Source organism: Pseudonaja textilis, chromosome Z, assembly GCF_049901715.1.
Source record: "Pseudonaja textilis isolate UNSWEBS1 chromosome Z, rPseTex1.2, whole genome shotgun sequence".
NCBI classification, from domain to species: domain Eukaryota; kingdom Metazoa; phylum Chordata; class Lepidosauria; order Squamata; family Elapidae; genus Pseudonaja; species Pseudonaja textilis.
In genome coordinates, this window is record NC_142008.1 from 82,298,936 (window position 1) to 82,316,041 (window position 17,106).

Below are 17,106 nucleotides of genomic sequence, written 5' to 3' on the forward strand. Positions count from 1 at the left end.
TCACCAACGTGCCCCTCGGTTCGGGCAGGTCCGGGACTCGTAGGGTTGGTCACTGGGGACGTGCTCCCGTAGACTGGATCGGACTGGTCAGCCGTCAGGGCGCCGCTGTCCGTGTTCGGGCTTTCTGGAATGGCTGCCGGTGTAAACTGGTCGCCGGGAAGGATGTGGATGTGGGGTTGATGTTGAGGCCTCCCTTCGTTTTGTAATTCTGGGTCCCTGCTAGCGAGGGTGCTGAGACGCCCACGCAGCTGGTCCAGGTGCCTTCTCCAGACACGACCGTCCTCCAGCCTGACTCGATACGACCTGGGTCCGGTGATGGCCACGATCTCGCCCGGGATCCACAGGGGGTCTCCAGCGAAGTTCCTCGCGAATACTGGCTCCTGTAAGATAAAATGTCTAACCCCCGATGTGGAAGCGAGGGGAGAGTCAGGCAGTATTGTGGGTGCAGTCTGTCCAATACAGTCCTCAGGCGCCTGCCCATCAGGAGCTCAGCTGGGGACTTATTGGTGACTGAACATGGAGTTGAGTGCTGGCTCATCAGGAAACGCGCGAGTTTGTGGTGCCAATCATCCCGCTGAACCTCGCCAGGGCTTCTTTAGTGGTCCTGACGGCCCTTTCAGCCAATCCGTTACTGGCAGGATGAAATGGGGCTGTGAAAATGTGGCGGATACCCAGGTTGGCAGCAAAACGGCTGAACTCGGTTGATGCGAACTGTGGGCCATTATCGGAGACAATGGAGTCGGGTAGCCCGTGTGTTACAAACAGGCGAGTTAATACTTTGGTAATTGCTTGTGTGGTGGTCGTGGATAGCTGTGCTACGTCAATCCATTTAGAATAGGAGTCCACGACTACTAGGAACATTTTCCCATGCAAGGGCCGGCCAGGTCGATGTGAATTCTGGACCACGGAGCGCTGGCGCTCTCCCATTTAGTAGGGGTGGCAATAGGAGGAGCAGGACGGGATTCCTGGCAAATGTTGCAGGAACTTACCCATCTGACGACGCCCTCGCCGAGGCCCGGCCACCATACGAGCTGCGTGCTAATGCCTTCATTCTAACGATGCCAGGTGTCCCTCGTGCAACGCCTCCAGAACTCGGTACGCAGTGAGGTCGGGATGACCACTCGAGTGCCCCACAGTAGACAGCCCTGCAAACTGGACAATTCCTGCATGCGGGTCTTGAAAGGTGTGAATTTGTTTTCAACATTACAACCTCGGCCACCCCTCCTCACCCAGTCGAGCACCTGGGCGAGCATTTTGTCTGCCTTGGTTTTAGCAGCAATGTCAAGGGCAGTGATGGGGAGGTCCAGTTGGGTGACCTCAAAAAATAGCGTGGACAGGAGCAGGGTCTTCAGCTGGAGCCGGCAAGGGACAGCGGCTGAGAGCGTCAGCGTGGGACAATGTTTTACCTGGGCGGTGTATGAGTCTGTAGGAGTAGGCTGCAAGGAAGAGGGTCCATCTCGTCATTCTAGGAGAAAGGACCTGAGGGGTCTGTTTGTCCCCAGCTAGTAGACCCAGGAGGGGCTTGTGGTCCGTGACCAGCTCGAAAAAATGGCCAAAGAGAAACTCGTGAACTTTTTTCACTGCTGCAACAGCTGCTAGAGCTTCCTTATCGATCTGGCTGTAATTGCGCTCTGTTGTAGAGAGCGTCCTGGAGAAAAAAAGCAATGGGAGCCTCGGCGCCATTGGGAAGCCTGTGACTTAATACTGCCCCGATTCCAAAGGGAGATGCGTCTGCTGCCAGCACTAATGGAAGGTTGGGGTCGAATTGAATAAGTACCGCCTCTGACGTGAGTAATGATTTGACGGCATGAAAAGCAGCGTCTTCTTTGTGCCCCCAGTGCCAAGGTGATTTTTTATCCAGTAATCTGTGTAGGGGTTCAGCTACTGATGCTTTATGGGGCAAGAAGGAGGCATAAAAGTTCAATAGCCCCAAGAAGGCCTGTAGTTCAGTTTTGGAGGTTGGAGTGGGTGCCTCGTGAATTGCCTTAACCTTGGACTCCAGGGGGTGAATGCCTGAGGCGTCAATTTTATAACCCAGAAAGTCCACCTGTCTAGTGGCAATGGCGCATTTTTTCTTTTTCAATTTGAGGCCATGCTGTCTGAACCTCTCTAACACTGCTCTGACTCTCTGGAAGAGTTGGGGTCTGTCCCTGGCCGAGACTAAGATGTCGTCGGAAGTAGGGTACTACACCAGGGAGGCCCTGCAAAATCCGCTCCATGAGGGATTGAAAAATACCTGGGGCAACACTTACGCCAAATTGGAGACGCTTGCATCGGAAAGCACCCCTGTGAGTGACAATGGTCTGGAGTTCCGCTGTTTGGTTGTCAACAGGGAACTGTTGATACGCTTGAGACATGTCCAATTTGGCAAAAATGCTGCCGGGTTCAAAAGTGTGTAATAAATGCTGAATGACGGGCACTGGGTAAGCGCTGACTTGTAGAAACTTATTGATTGTGGTCTTGCAGTCCGAGCAAATTCTCAGGCTACCGTCTTTTTTGAGGGTGTGACAATGGGTGTCTCCCATTTGGCGAAATCTGTTGGCTCAATGACCCCTTGTTTTAACAGTTTATCCAATTCCGCATCTAGTTTTGGCCGAATAGCGAATGGGACCCTCCGCGGTTTTAGTCTGATTGGGACTGCCTGGGGTCGACTGAGAATGAGATAGGGGTACCGTTATAACACCCCAGCTCATCGCTGAATACATCTGAGTAATCAGCCAATAAGGAGTCAGTGTCAGAGGTTGAGACAGCATGGACTCCTGTTAGCCCTAGGCCGAGATGGGGAAACCAATCGAGCCCCAATAAAGTAGGGAGATTGCCGTTAACTACCACTAGAGGTAGGTGACCTTTAAAAGCTCTAAAATTGACAAGGAACTTGCCTCTGCCGATTACAGGAATGGTCCTCCCCTGGTAGTCCTCCAGGCTAAACTGGCACTTCTGGAGCCGGCTAGTTGATAGGCTGGGCTGGACCCTCTTGAGGGTGTTCCACAAGATAATTGAGAGCGCTGACCCTGTGTCAACCTCCATGCGGCACGGTTTACCTTCTAAGTAAACGGAGAGAGAGATTTTACTAACAGTGTGGCAAGTGTGCTTGGCATGGTGGTAAGTGCGACAGTTCAATACTTGCCTCTGCGGTCCTGAGTGTGAGAAGGGGGGTGCCTTTGTGCTGAGTTTTGAGGGGCTTGGCAGACTCTCGCGATGTGCCCCCTTTTATGCCAGTTATTGCAGGTGGCTCCTTTGAACTTGCAGGTGGCCCTCAGATGAGATCCACCACAGGCTAGGCACAGGGTGATGTGCTTGGGCGGACCGATGTTTTCTTGTTTGGCTCCTACCTGCGGCCGTCTGGCGCTGGAGAGGCGGTGGACGTCGTTTTCATCACTAGGGGCTTCCTCTGCTACCACCTCCTCGGAGTGGACTGGAACTGTCGTTAGCTTTGCAGTCGGGCCATGGATTTCGGTGGCTGAGTGCGCTGCCAATTCTGCTGCCAAGGCCTCCTCGACGGCTTGTGCTAGGTTGAGGTCCTTTTTAGCGAGAAGGCGCCTCTGAAGGTGGAGGTCCTTGACCCCGCAGACTAGTTGATCGAGGAGCATGTCCTCCAGGTAGGTTCCAAACCCACAATGCAGTGCTGCTGTTCTGAGGGCAGCCATGTACTGATTGATGGTCTCCTTGTCCAATTGCTTCCTCATACGGAAAGTGAATCTCCTGGCAATCTGTGAGGGCCTGGGAGAATAGTGGTTAGTGAGGATTTCAAGTAGTTCAGACCAAGGAACGTTTTTCAACTCACGTGGAGCCACGAGGGCTGTGGCAGTATCGAAAACGATGGCTCCACAGTAGATCAGGAAATACGATTTTTTCCGATGCTCCCCAGCATCAGCCAGCCCGATTGCATCGATATAATGGTTGAAGCGGTTCTTGTATGATTCCCACTTCTCCTCATCCGGTTTGAACGCTGGGAAGACTGGATTGGAATTCATGGTGATGGGACCGGTGGAACAACCTGTGGACAAAATCTCTCTGGGGCAGCGGTAAAAGGTTCTAGTGCCTGTGGCAGGCAAGTGATTTCAGCTCTGGAGAGGCTTTTCGCAATCCTCTCTCTCTCTCTGGGCTAGCACACGGTTTGGCTATCAGCCGTTGGCAGCGTTTGAATTGCGCCTGTGTGGGCGTCAGTGACTTGACTACAGCACCGCGCTGTACCTTTTAGGTTTGAAATTCAAATGACAGCCGTTTGAATTTCGCGCCTAAACAAACGAGCGGCTGCGGCTCGCAGCACTTCACTTTTCCTGTAGCTGGGCTAACAAGCGGCTACAGACGCTTCTAACTTTCGATTCTGACCGCTCTCTCTGGCTCCGGATCAGCGTTCGCTACTTAGTGCTTGCTGACCGCTTTCTCTGTCAGCGGATCAGCGTTCGCTCTTTTTGCTTGCTGACCGCTCTATCTGGCTGCGGATCAGCGTTTGCTCTTATCGCCGGCCGATCGCGCTCTCTCTGGCTGCGGATCGGCGGCTAGTGACTCAGCGGTTGCATGGTGCTTCTGGTAGCCATCCCATCCTCGTCGCCAGTGTTATGTTTGGGAAAAGAGAGGCTGAACCAGAGCATGAGTGCAACAATACTTTATTATAACAATAAAGGGCTGACCGTGCTTGCCAAGCCGGGAACTGGCTCGCAGCGATGAGCAACTGGTTGGACCCCGCAGCCTGCTTTTATAGCTGGCTGCTGGGGAGAACCAACCAATGAGTGAAGGGGAAGAACGCCCCCGCAAAGTGAATGGACCTGAGTGAGAACTCCTAGGGTTCTCAGAACATAACATTTGGCCTCCTCATTAACACAAAGAAGACTGAAGTGATGCATCAGCCAGCTCAGAAAGCCCAACACCAAGAAAGCACCATCACAGCAAAGGGGAAAAAGCTGCCAGCAGTGGACCAATTTACATTCTTTGGTAGCACCCTCTCCCACACAGTGACAATTGGCATTGAGGTCAAATGAAAAATCACTAAGGCAAGCTTTGCATATGGCAGACTGCTGACCAATGTGTGGAACCACCATGGAATAAGCCTTGCTACAAAGCTCAAAGTCGACTGAGCAGTAGTGCTAACTACCCTGATGTATACCTGTGAGACTTGGACTGTATACAGGAGGCGCGCTAGGCAATTGAACCACTTCCACACAACCTGCCTCCTCAGACTTCTGAGGATCCGGTGGAAGGACAAGGTGATTGACACAGAAGTATTCTCCAGAGAAGACCTGCCATCAGTTCACATCCTGCTGATGAAAGCCAAGACACGCTGGGCAGACCAAGTTGCAAGGATGCCAGACCCTAATCAGCTCCTCTATTGTGAGCTGTCTCAAGGAAAGCGATCGCATAGGGTACAGTGAAGTGATACAAAGATATGTTGAAAGCCTCCTTCAAGTCCCTGGACATCAACACCACCTCCTGGGAAACCCTGGTACAAGATCGATTGATATGGCACACGATCCATCAAAGCTGCCAGACATTTGAAGACAGAAGAAAAACCATAGCACAAGAGAAGTGAGAACTCCGCAAAGCCAGAGCTGCAAATGTTGCAACGATGGTGCCCACAAATGTCTGCCCAACATGTGGCAGAACGTTCAACGCCCATATAGGCCTTACCAGCCACCTGCAGACACATCGTGGACAGCCCACAACTCATTAGATGTCCAGGTCCTCTTCATACACAATAGACGGACATCATAGCGAAAGATAAGCCTGTGGTTATTTAATCACCCAAAAGCCACCAGCAATCATTTACTAGTTATGACATTTGACAAAATGGTGTTTCTGTTTGCCATGGCACTTAAAAGCACATACCATCATCATGTTCCCTCCTCCCCACAAATATCCCTTAGTGTTTACCAAGTGTGATAAATATGAAACCAGGAGGGATTGTTTTTCAGTTTAACTGTTTGATTTTTTTTTTTAAGTCTTCCTTTGGAAATCAGGCTGATGTCCAAGATTGTACCAAGGCATTTAAATTACTTTGGGGTCACTTTTGCTATTACTGCTTTTTTTTCTTCCTGAGTTGTCATTTTTAACATTTTCAAAGTTGATTTTATGTTTTTAGATTTACCATTGAAAGGATTAGAGCATGTACAGCATGTACCTAACTCAACTTTTGACATTCCTGGCTGTTGGGAGAAGCTCCATTGTAATTTAATGTGCCAACTGAGGAGATAAAGCCTCCAGAACTAATTGCCAAGCTTAGCCTTGATTGTAACTTAAAATGTGTATTCTCAGCAACCTAATGTGAGATAACTCTAACAAACTCTGGGCTATATGTCAGGAAATGTGTTCCTTTCCCCTTTCTGAAGTCCATTGTTTTCAGAGTGTTGAGAAAATATTGACGTTTGCATGAACTAATGAATATGAAATTATGTTTCTAATACTATGGTGATACTGTGCTAGCTGTGTAAACTATAAGAAGTTTGAGAAAAAAGTTTTGTGCACGGCTTTTTCTTTTTCTCTCTGCCTGCTCTGTTTAAGGCAGGAGATTAAAAATGACTTGCTTTAACCTTGATCAGTAATAAAGCTGAACATCAATAGCCTTGTGTTCAGGGTTTCATTGGATTAATTCAGATTCTGAGGTGCGCTCAAAACCTTCTTACACCATGACCATTGTAAATTGCCCCACAGATGGTACTCATCATATAAAGTCCAAGGATTATGATTGTTTGCAATGTGACACAAATACAATAAATATATTTTGGGTGAAGGAAGACATCTGGATGTTGCACAGGAATTTCTGTTTATTATTTATTTGCTCTTTCTTCTGTGGATGATTATCTTATGTGCACTATCACACACATTCTGCCCACAGTTGGAATTCAGTCATGAAGGGCTCAAGGTTGCCTCAGCTTTCCATCCTTTTGAATTCGGTAAAATGAGGACCCAGACACTTAGGGACAATATACTGACATTGTAAACAGCCCAGAGAGTGCTGTGAAGCACTACGGGAGGTATGTACGTCCTACTACTTTCCTTGCTTAACTGCTTGTTTCTAGCAGTAATTTGTTTTAGTAACTGGAGAATAATAGCCAGGCCCTACAATCTGATTTTTCAGTGGAAACAAATCAGGGGTGGGATTCAATTTTTTTAACAACCGGTTCTGTGGGCGTGGCTTAGTTGGTGGGCATGGCTTGGTGGTAATGTGACTGGCTGGGCATGGCCAACACAGCATCACTCACATTCAAGATGATTGGAATTCTACTGATGTATTTGGAAAGGTTGGATGGATTCATACTTCTATGCCCAGCCTCAAACATTAATTGTAGAACAAATACCAATTCTCCCAGGTATGACAATATGCGTAGTTGGGAGACAATTGGTAATTCCATTGAATTTCTTAAGTCATCAATTTTAAAATTATGGGGTAGATTAACTCAATCAAATCCTCATGAATATTTGGATGAAATGGGATCCCATGAAAATCTGCTGAAAAAACTGTACAAATCACCCAATGTCTTACAAGTGGCACCCAAAGCAATAATAACCAAAAATGAAGAGATTCGAAAGTTGGAAGTCCAAAAAGATTTAACTATAGAAATTGCAAAAATTTCAGAAAACAAAGAGAAAACTTGTTGTGGATCGGGAAATGAGAGGCTTAGACCAGAGCGTAAGTGGAACAGGCTTTATTCAGGGAATAAAGGGTCGTCGCGTCTGCTTACTAACAGGCAGACCTGGCTAGCGAACGACGACTGGCTCAACCCGACAGCCGGCTTTTATAGCCGACTGTCAAACGGAGCCAGCCAATGGGAGCGGCTTGTGCTCCTGCTTAAAGAACGGACCTGGTTGGAAACCCCAACCGGTCCCCAAGACATAACACCCCTTCCCCCTAGATAGGAACACGTATAGTCTTTGAGATACTCCGGTGGCCTGTGTTGGCGACCGGAGCGACGTAACTCGGGAGAGACACTGGGTGATGATAAGTTCGTGGAGTCCTGGTCAGAGTACATAGGGGGGCGAGCCCCGCTCGGTGCAGGATCTGAAACCTGGGGAAAGTCTCTGCCTTCGGGCTGGGTTGGAGAATAGTCTTTGCCCGAAAGGCGGATGCCTTCTCTGGGGAGGAACGGTGGTGTCTCTGGATGGCAGTCCCGGTCTACTGCCTGCTCTCTCTGCTCCGTCGGGGATGGCTGGTCTACCAGGGGATTCTCGACTGGACCATGGTGCTGAACCCGAGGGCTGTCCGGTGGAGACAGATCTGGGGTAGTCAGGCTGCTCCGTCATCTCCGCAGCTGGTCCAGGTGCCTCCGCCAAACACAACCGTCTTCCAGCTGGACCCGATAAGATCTCGGACCTGTGACAGCTACGACCTTCCCGGGCACCCACAGTGGATCCCCCGTGTAGTTCCTGGCAAACACCAGATCCTGTAATGCGAAATCCCTGGCCAGACTGTCAGACCCCAAAGGGGTGCTCGGGCAGTAGTGGGGGTGCAGTCTGTCCAAAGTAGTCCTCAGGCGTCTCCCCATTAGCAGTTCGGCTGGGGATTTGTTCGTGACTGTGCACGGTGTGGTATGCTGGCTCAGGAGGAAACGAGACAGTTTAGAGTGCCAATCCTCTTGGCCGAAACGGGCCAGTGCCTCCTTGGCCGATCGGACAGCCCTCTCTGCCAGCCCGTTGCTAGAAGGGTGGAAGGGGGCCGTGAGGACGTGTCTGATGCCCAGATTGGTGACATACCTGCTGAATTCACTTGAAGTGAACTGGGGGCCATTGTCGGAGACCAGGGTGTCAGGGAGCCCATGAGTTACAAAGAAACGAGTTAGCGCCTTGGCAACTGCCTGAGTGGTGGTCGTCGGGAGTAATGCCAAATCGATCCACTTAGAGTACGAGTCTACGACCACCAAGAAGGTTTTGCCGGGCATAGGCCCGGCGAGGTCGATGTGGAGCCTTTACCATGGGGCATTGGCACTCTCCCACTTGGTGGGGGTAGCGGCTGGCGGGGCTGCCCTGGATTCCTGACAGGGACGACACGAGCTTACCCACTTGGCGATCTGGTCGTCCATCCCTGGCCACCAAACGTAACTGCGAGCCAACGCCTTCATCCGCACGATGCCCGGGTGGCCCTCGTGCAGCACCTTCAGGATGGGAGTGCAAAGGGTGGTTGGGATGACGACTCTGGTGCCCCACAACAGGCATCCCTGCAGTTTGGAAAGCTCCTGCTGGCGAGTTTTAAATGGGGTGAAATCAACTGAATAGTTAGTTTCCGGCCACCCCCTCCCCACCCAGTCCAGAACCTGGGTGATTGTTCTGTCCCCTTTCGAATGGGCCGCGATGTCATCGGCAGTCACAGGCAGTTTGAGCTCGTTGAACTCGAAGATAGCATGCACGGGGGCTGGATCCATGACAGGTGCTGGCAAGGGGCATCGGCTGAGGGCATCTGCATGGCTCAGGTTTTTTCCAGGACGATGGACTAGTTTGTACGAGTACGCCGCCAGGAACAAGGTCCATCTGGTCATCCTGGGGGACAATACCTGGGTGGTTTGCTTGTCCCCAGATAACAGGCCTAGAAGAGGCTTGTGGTCTGTTACTAGTTCGAAATGGTGTCCGAATAGAAATTCGTGGAATTTTTTGACTGCTGCTACTGCAGCCAGGGCCTCTTTATCGATTTGGGCGTAATTATGCTCAGTCGCCGAGAGGGTTCGTGAAAAGAAAGCAAATGGTGCTTCGAAGCCATTAGGAAGTCTGTGGCTTAAGACAGCTCCTATCCCAAAAGGGGATGCGTCTGCAGCAAGGACCAGGGGGAGGCGCTGGTCAAATTGAATTAACACCGCCTCTGAGGTGAGTAGGGATTTGACTGCTTCAAATGCGCAATTTTCCTTGTATCCCCAATGCCATGGTGAGTTTTTATCTAAAAGCCTGTGTAGTGGTTCCGCTACTGAGGCCTTGTGTGGGAGGAATGAAGCATAGAAGTTCAATAAACCCAGAAAAGCTTGCAACTCAGCTTTGTTGGTGGGCGTGGGCGCCTCATGGATTGCCTTGACTTTAGATTCCACCGGGTGGATGCCAGAGGCGTCTAGCCTGTAACCTAGAAAGTCCACCTGCCTAGTGGCGATGGCACACTTCTCCCGTTTTAGTTTGAGGCCATGCTGTCTGAACTTCTCTAACACTGCTCTGACTCTCTGGATGAGCTGGGGTCTGTCTTTGGCTGAGACCAGAATGTCATCCAAGTATGGCACTACACCAGGGAGGCCTTGGAGGATTCGCTCCATTAGCGATTGAAAAATACCTGGGGCTACACTCACGCCAAACTGGAGACGTTTGCACCTGAATGCCCCTCTGTGTGTTACTATAGTCTGTAAATCAGCTGTTTGAGCGTCAACAGGGAACTGTTGGTACGCTTGTGACATGTCCAGTTTGGCGAAAATGTTGCCAGGTTCGAATGTATGCAATAGGTGCTGAATAACTGGAACAGGATATGCGCTAACCTGTAAATAACGGTTGATTGACGTCTTGTAATCAGCACAAATTCTCAAATTACCGTCTTTCTTAAGTGGAGTGACTATGGGGGTCTCCCATTTGGCGAAATCAGTGGGTTCAATGACCCCCTGTTCGAGGAGTTTGTCCAGTTCCGCGTCCAATTTTGGGCGGATGGCGAATGGTACCCTGCGAGGTTTAAGGTGGATGGGAGTTGCCTGGGGGTCGACTGAGAAGGAGATGGGCGTGCCGTTATAACAACCCAGCTCACTACTAAAAACATCAGCGTAGTCTGAGAATAAAGAGTCAGTGTCGGAAGTTGACACAGCATGGACCCTCGTTACACTAAGGCCGAGAAAGGGGAACCAATCCAACCCCAAAAGACTAGGGAGGGCACCGTTAACAACCACTAAGGGCAGATGGCCTTTAAAGGATTTGAATTGGACTAGGAACTTGCCTTTCCCGAGGACAAGGATGTTCTTTCCTTGGTAGTCTCTCAGGGTGAGGCTGCACCTTTGTAGCTGCTTCCTAGCCAAACTGGGTTGGATCTTCTTGAGCGTGTCCCAGGAGATGATTGAGAGTGCTGATCCCGTGTCCACCTCCATGCGGCAGGGTTTACCTTCTAAAGAGACAGAAAGTGTAATTTTATTGGGGGTAAGAAATGTGTGATTCGCGTGGTAGCAAGTATAGCAGCTCTCTACTTGCCTTTGGGAACCAGGAGAAGAAGGAGATTTTTGTGGAAGAACGCGCGCAGCTTGGCAGACTCTTGCGAGGTGACCTTTCTTGTGACAGTTGTGGCAGCTGGCGTTTTTGAACCTGCAAGATGCCCGGGCATGGGAACCTCCACAGGTCAGGCACAAAAGAGTCTGTTGCGGGCCGCTGTTGTTTCTCTGCCTGGTTCCTACCTGCGACTGTCTCACCGGCTTGAGGCGATGAATGTCAAAGTATTCAGTAGGGCCTTCTTCGCTCACCACTTCTTCAGAGTGTATGGAGGAAGTGCTGGGTTTGGGTGCGGTGCCCTGGATCTCGGCTGCTGACTGGGCTGAGAGTTCAGCAGCCAAAGCTTCTTCAACGGCCTGGGGAAGGTTTAAATCTTTCCTGTCCAACAGGCGTCTCTGGAGCCTTAGATCTCTTACCCCACAAACGAGTTGATCGAGCAGCATGTCGTCCAGGTAGTTCTTAAACTCACAGTGAAGAGCTGCTGTTCTCAGGGCGGCCATGTATTGGTTGATGGACTCCCCCTCGGCTTGCTTCCTCATTCTGAATGCGAAGCGTCTAGCGATCTGGGACGGTTTCGGTGAATAGTGGTTGGAGAGTGTCTCCAGCAGCTCAGACCATGGAACATTCTTGATCTCTCGTGGTGCCAATAGTGCTGTGGCGGTATCGTAGACTGCAGCCCCGCAGTAGCTGAGGAAGTATGATTTCTTCCTCTGCTCTGTAGCATCAGCCAATCCAATGGCATCAATAAAATGGTTAAAGCGATTCCTGTACGAATCCCATTTTTCTTCATCCGGTTTGAACGGTGGGAATGCCGGGTTGACATTCATTCTGGATCACTCAGTCTCTTGGCAGACTGGTTTGTCTCTCTGGGTGTTCGTGGCCCTGCTTATTGCTAACCGTGAGCGTTGGCGGCTGTGGCTGCAGCGCCCTTGACTTGCTCAGTGACTCCAGCCTCGAGGAGGCAGTTTGTATTTTTGCTCTCTCTGCGAGCGTTTGGCGGCTGTGGCTACAGCGCCGTAACTGACAACGATTCAAATTTCGTGCCCTCTGGAGAGCGTCGGCGGCTATGGCTACAGAGCCGAACTTCGCTTTAGTGACTGAATTCAAACGACAGCGGTTTGAATTTGGCGCTTCTTTGCGAGCGCGGGCGGCTGCGGCTTCAGCGCCCAACTTTCACTTGCTGTAGCGTTTAAAATCGAGTGGCTACAACGCTCGTGACTTTCGCTCAGGGCAGCAGCGATCCGAGCCAGGGCTCCTTGCGAGCGATACGGCTGCGGTATGGTGCTTATGATTTCGTGACTTCAGTTCTCTTGCATGCTTCTGGCTAGCCCTCGTATCCCATCCTCGTCGCCAGTGTTGTAGATCGGGAAATGAGAGGCTTAGACCAGAGCATAAGTGGAACAGGCTTTATTCAGGGAATAAAGGGTCGTCGCATCTGCTTACTAACAGGCAGACCTGGCTAGCGAACGACGACTGGCTCAACCCGACAGCCGGCTTTTATAGCCGACTGTCAAACGGAGCCAGCCAATGGGAGCGGCTTGTGCTCCCGCTTAAAGAACGGACCTGGTTGGAAACCCCAACCGGTCCCCAAGACATAACAAAACTCATGAGTTGGGGATCCAAAAGTAAATGGCCACAGAAATTTCAGAACATTCTGGTGAATTCAGCATGAGATCTAAAAGCCCTTTGAAATGGTTAAAGAGGCATCAAAGAACAATACAAGAAGATCATGAGCTTGGAAAAAAGCAAAGAGGAGAAGAGTTATTTCTTAGCTTCCTAAAGAAAAGGCGACAATTTGCAGAAAGCATACAAAAATTTCAAGGAGAGCAAGTAAAAAAAACTTCATACACCATGATTCAAGAATGGTGGAAGCCTGCACGACAACAAGCAGGTCAGAAGGTTAAGAAGTGGTCACCAGTCACACCTAAAGCAAAAATAACAGGAAAAATGAAGGAATCTCATGAGTTGGAGATCCAAAAGGATGTAGCTACAGAAATTTCAAAAGCTCTGAAAGTTAAGAGGTTCCCGAAGCATCAGTTCAATCCTCAAGAATCAGTTCACTCCTTACAGAAAAGCTCCATTTTACATCTTTCAACTCAGCTGCCTCCCTTGACTTCTTCTATTGTAGTTGATGATGATGGTGAAGAACAGCCTGATAAAATGGTCTTTATTCTGAAATCTGGTAATAGGTCAGCAAGGCCCACCCATTTTGTAATCAGTGAGCAGGTGAAAGAAAAAAATCTCAGAATGAACAAATCCCAGAGAAACTTTTGGAGCAGGAATCTGAGAAGGAACAGGAATCAAGAAAAGAAAACCTTCTCAGAAACTTAATAATTGGAGGAAGCACTTTTTGGTCAAGCAATGATAACTATTTTCTTCAGGGCGATGTCTTTGAAGCTGAGGTGCAAAAACAGTTGGCACATCTGATCCTAAATAAGCCTATGAGGAACCTAATTGCCCACTTGGTCCATATGATTAAAGTGGACTGCAGAGAACTGACTATCCAGAAGCCTTGTGGTTTTTCATTGCTAGACTAGGCCTTGCAATGAAACTCCTCAATAGGAGAAATATCATCCAGGAAGCTTCTGATCTGAAGAAATCCTACTTGTTGCTCCCTAAAAATGAAACCAACATGACTATAGCAAGGTCCAGAAAAATGGAGAAACCTTTTGATGAGGTAAAAGCAACCTAGATAAATAAGCCTAATAGGAATTAGAGTTAGGTTAGGCTTTTGTGCACAAATAGGAATATTACAAGATTTGGTTACTTAGATGTATCTCCCCCCCAAATTGATGTGAAGCAATATTTTTTCCATCTATATTTATAGAACTACATTTGTCAGTTATTTAAGAAGATTTTTGTTAATATTTTGTAAACACTTTTATATAATATATTATATCATAATGATCATTTATATAATCATTTTCACTGTAATTTTGTAATTCCATAATGGGTTTTGTAGGACAATAGATGATTTGGCACACTCTTCCATCTGCCTGGTGTTCAGCAGACAAGATGGATGGTGAAAAATTTGCCAGGGAAAATTACAAGACAGCATGAGGGGAACAAGATTTCTGCAACTTGCCTTTGTCTTGCCTTGAGTTTACCATGAAATGGTAAGGACCTCAGGTATGGCAAAGTATAAACCAATAATAAACCAGGATTTTAAGTTCAAGATAATAATAATTAAAACATGTATGGCTTAGTAAAATAACTTAACTCTATGGGTTTAGATTAAAGTTGTTGCTAAAATCTTATTAGATATGGGCTAAGATTCAAATTAAGTGAATTCTAGTGTAGCATGATCTGAGAACCTAGCTGTTATAGAACAGTCTGATTCATACCAATGAGTACCAGATGCCTTCTAGTCAGGATGGAGTTGATGATGTTAAAATAGGTGAAGGCCCATCTTCCACTTTACTTCTCTTTTTTAAACCTTGTAGATACCAAAGCAGGGAATTCCACAGTATGGGAATGGCATCACTTGGTGGTTGGCTGTTTCACTAACAAGAGATATGGTTATTTTAATAATTTGTTTGACTAAGGTAAGCTAAAATTGGTTCTATATTATATCTGTGTTATATTAATTTATTTACCAACTATATCTCAAAGTCCTGTAGTGAAAAGATAAACTTCTACAAACTCTTCATATACTGCTTATTTCCTTGAACACAGAAACTCAGGGGGACCACATTACTGCAGCAGGATTTAATATAATAATATTCAATCTCAAAGAGATGGTGTATTAAGCTTGAATTCATCCCATCTTCAATTCTGATAGGCAACCTCTGACTGGTAGGCTTGATTTGGTCCATAAGACCTTCTTATTAGGTTTGTCAAGACCATGTTGGAGATTCCACACCTTTTATAAACAGAAGATGGGCGAGGAGAAGAGTTTCTTTTTGAGAAGCAGGGGAAAAAAGATTCCTTTTCCTCACTGTGACAAATATTTACATTTATTCCTTACAATCACATCTTTCTTTTTGGATTCAACAGATCTATTTTCATCGAACTGCCAAAGGAACAGAAGGAACCTGTTGCATTGTGAGCCAAAGTTCTTCCTTCAGTCTGCACATTGAGCGAGAACTGGAACCGTTCTGATTGGCTGGCCATCTGACAGCAGAGTATAAAAGGGAGCTGTCAGACAGAGAAAGCTGCTGCCTGTCAGCCAGCATCCAGTAAATTAATTACAACATTAATTTGTAATTAATGTTACAAATAAAGATGTCAGCTGAAGTTAACTTCTGAGTCGCCTCCGTTTCTCAAGGCGCCGACTTAACACTGGTGACGAGGGTGGGATCAGCCAAGTGAGGCAACAGAGCTGAAAGTCACTACGCTGAACTCACCGAAGTCTTCACTAACTAAAGAAGCAGAAGAAAAATGATTGCCACCCAGTCATACCCTTCATTCCATCTGGCGTCTGAAACCTGGGACTCAGAAATCGTTTCGATTGTTTCCTCAATGCTGCTGATCTAGCAGAAATTTCTAGCCATAGAAAAAAAGGCGTATTTCCTGAGTTTCCTGAACTTGGTTCAGTTATTCTCTCAGCTCTAGGAAGGAAGCAATGGAAAATTATTTCTGAAATCTTTCCAAGAAAACTGCAAGGACAGTCCCAACATTTGCCACCAGTCAACATTGATATGAAGGCATGCACACACACAAACAGTATCTAAGCAGTTTGCTGACCAAATGCTAAGTGCTAATGAAGACCTCTGAAGCATTTTCCCTATCTATTTGATGCTGTCTAACAGATGCCTTTTCTGTCACTGATCATTTCCTAAGCCACACTGTCTTCCACACCCTAGTTCTCTCTTTGGTTAATTACAACTCCCAGCATCCCAATGAGCAAATCACATAGTTCAATACACTGAAGGCTGCCAAGCTAGAAAACATTTCTTCAAAGAAAGTGTGTTCCATTTTGTCTTTTTGTATTGTCTCCAGCAATGATGCAACCTCATGAAGTGCAAGTGACCAGAATTTTATAAAGTATTCAAAATATGGTCATTACCTAAAGACAACTCTGATACAAATGAAGAAAAAAACAGTCCCAGGTGTTTCTGCCTCATGAGTTATTAGACAGCAAAGATGGATGGAATACAACTTCCTTTCTTTCCCTCCCACAATGGCTTTCCTAGGAGATGACCTTGATATGATGTTATCACCATGACCATATGGGGGGGGGGCGGTTCTGAGAAGAGGCACACAACTCACCTCCTAAATCTGTGTTTATTAATGGAGTGACATCAAATCTTTTTTCAAAATGTTACAGATAGGAAGATCCCTGGCTGGCTTGCATAAACCCCTGTGGGCGTGTTACCAACTCTGTGACTGATGAGCAGACAGTACACTTGCTATGTAAAGATTAACATACAGAGTTGTGACCTAAATAACAGAACTTTGCTCTCAATAATTAGATCCTCCACATTTTGAACATCAAGTGTTTTTCGTTTTGGTTTTCAAAAGAAAACAAAGTTTTTAGTTCTCAATGGGCGAAAGCCTAAAAGTTTAAGTTCAACTATACAAAGATGCAATAATTATAATAATAATGCAATAATAATAATTCAATAATAGTGCCTAATGACACATTGTACAAATTGTTGTTACCATTGTTTAGAATCCAAAATGGATTTTAAAGGAGTGGATAAGAACTGAGTCTTTTCTTCCACAACGACAATCATTAGCAACTTTTAAACCATACAAAAGGTATTTTAAAGTTGTACACTTTATGTATTCAAACATTTTATATAGCTTCCCAATCAGGAAGTGATTTTAGGGTGTGAAGCTAACAAGCCTTTAGTTTTAGCATTCATTTAAATTAGTATAAAAAAGCAGCACAATAAGAAATGTGGCCTTTTCATCCACTTAACATAAACCAGAACACAGAATATATGCATACTTGTTCTTTCCGCTGCACACACATTTTGAAAGTACATTTTTTCCTATGATGCATGTTCAAATCCT

General features: G+C 47.2%; 1 protein-coding gene across 2 annotated transcripts in view; it reads right to left on the bottom strand.

Annotated features, from left to right (window-relative positions):
* SULT1B1 (sulfotransferase family 1B member 1) overlaps positions 1-17,106 on the bottom strand; it is an 83,050-nt gene that overhangs the window by 4,073 nt on the left and 61,871 nt on the right. The window lies entirely within an intron of this gene.